This window comes from Watersipora subatra, chromosome 4 (genome assembly GCF_963576615.1).
Source record: "Watersipora subatra chromosome 4, tzWatSuba1.1, whole genome shotgun sequence".
NCBI classification, from domain to species: Eukaryota; Metazoa; Bryozoa; class Gymnolaemata; order Cheilostomatida; family Watersiporidae; genus Watersipora; species Watersipora subatra.
The window spans coordinates 28,758,246-28,760,809 of NC_088711.1; positions in this window are offsets into that span (position 1 = coordinate 28,758,246).

Genomic DNA, 2,564 nt, shown 5'->3' on the forward strand with positions numbered 1-2,564 from the left:
AATACCAGCCTGAATGAGTATAACATATCCATTAATGGTATTTAAGTCATGTATATGTTATATTGTTACATGCACATATTTACCTTCAAAACTTATGCTGCTATACCATGTGTAGAAAATTTGCATAAAATTTATAAACAAGACTTTCCACCACTAAAACGAAAGAACAATTCCTTATTAAATGTTGGTGGCACTGAGCAGGGCCAAAGAGAGGATGGGAGCAAAAGCTAAAACCTATACTAGCGAGTCAATCAGGGTTTATTTATCCAACTAAAGAATTTAAATTGACATGTTTAGACAGCTAACGAAAACTAAGAAGCTTGCTAAAATAAATACAAAAAGAAATACAAGCTAAAATGCGCCCGCTAATTGAGTTATAAGACACCCGCTTCCCTCGACTTACGAGCAGAAAGTCTTCTGAACTTCAAGAAAAAATATTCGTTAGTTTTTTGTTTTATTCTTAACTCTTTTCTCATAGTAATTAATGTATTACAAAAATGTAACAAAATTTTTATATTATGTTTTTGCTGGTAAACAGCGTTTGTTTTTTTGAAAAGTAGCTGCCATTTTGACCTACAAATTTCAACTACAGTACTTGTAACCACCATATGATGTTTTTGCTTCTGCTCGCTTATATAAACAGTTGTTTTTGCATTTGAAGAGCAGTCGTAATTTGGCTAGTATGGTGAGACATGCTATGATATCATAGTAAAATTATTCCAGTCCATTCTTTTGTAACTTAGACAGCTTGACTTAAAGGGTGTGCAGTGAATATACAGTCTGCCATCAGCTGTGGTATATAGTCTGATTTATCGGCTATTGTTGGAGTTGCGTTGGTATATATACAGTCTGCTATCAGCTGTTATAGAGCCTGATTTATTGTCTATTGTTGGAGTTGTGCTGGTATATATACAGTGTGCTATTGGCTGTAAAATATAGAGTCTGATTTATTGGCTATTGTTGCAGTTGCGCTGGTATATATACAGTCTGCTATCAGCTGCTATAGAGTCTGATTTATTGTCTATTGTTGAGTTGGTATATATACAGTCTGCTACTGGCTGTAAAATATAGAGTCTGATTTATTGGCTATTGTTGCAGTTGCGTTGGTATATATACAGTCTGCTATCAGCTGCTATAGAGTCTGATTTATTGTCTATTGTTGCAGTTGCGTTGGTATATATACAGTCTGCTATTGGCTGTAAAATATAGAGTCTGATTTATTGTCTATTGTTGCAGTTGCGTTGGTATATATACAGTCTGCTATTGGCTGTAAAATATAGAGTCTGATTTATTGGCTATTGTTGCAGTTGCGTTGGTATATATACAGTCTGCTATCAGCTGCTATAGAGTCTGATTTATTGTCTATTGTTGAGTTGGTATATATACAGTCTGCTATTGGCTGTAAAATATAGAGTCTGATTTATTGGCTATTGTTGCAGTTGCGTTGGTATATATACAGTCTGCTATCAGCTGCTATAGAGTCTGATTTATTGTCTATTGTTGCAGTTGCGTTGGTATATACACAGTCTGCTATCGGCTGTAATATATAGAGTTTGATTTATCGGCTCTTGTTGCAGTTGCGTCGGTATATCCACAGTCAGCTATTCGCTGGCTTAGTTCTCAAACCAGTCATGTGAGACACAAAGCTAAATTCACAAAATGGATTACAAGTTTTGGTCTTCTGTAATTCCATTTTAATATTAGTTAGAATTTTCATAAAATTTTCACAGCATTTTCAAAATTCAGTCAACAATATCCTAACACGGATGACAATGAATAAGTAAAATATTTTCATCCTATCAGTATTCATTGTGGCTAAAACTATTTTTCATAATTCCAGTTGACTGGTCTGTTCACAAACTAGTTTAGAAGTTGGAGCACAAAGCAGCCAACTGGTATATCATTGAAGCATAACAATATGTCTGAGGATGCACAAGCGCATAGAATTAAATTGGTTTATAGTGTACAAATATGGTATTTGCTCTCTCTAGATGAACAACAAGATAGTTTTACGACATTAAAGTATATAAGCACAAGTTTATGATACTAAACTGAGTCTATTTTAGGAGTGATCTTATGTATGATTTGTGTGTTTCTGCCATAAAAGGAAGCATTGACTCGAGATCTTTAATTTTTCTTCAGCTAACGTTATCACCCTTTTGTCTTCTGGAGCATTGGCTAATCTGATCTCAGATGAGGGTCCTCTTGACAGAGTTCTACTTATGACAGAACTCAATTTTAGAGTAGGCTTATTCCAGTGCTTACGATGAGAAACATTTTGAGGTCCAATCGCACGGTAAACACAATTCTTCACCATTGTGTAGCTTACCAGATTGTAATGCCCTGTTTTTGTCATTTAACTATACTTTCTGATGTGCTTTTTTCCATGGATGAACTTTCATAGTTTTTAATTGTTTGGTTTCACGTTGAGTAGGTGGCGAATGAGGGACGGTGGACTGTCGTGTGGTAGTAAAGCTCTTTTGATCACACTCTGACCGAAATCGATTTCCTGTATTGAGCTGTGTTCAGACTCGCAACATTTCTGCGTCATGTGGGACACAAAG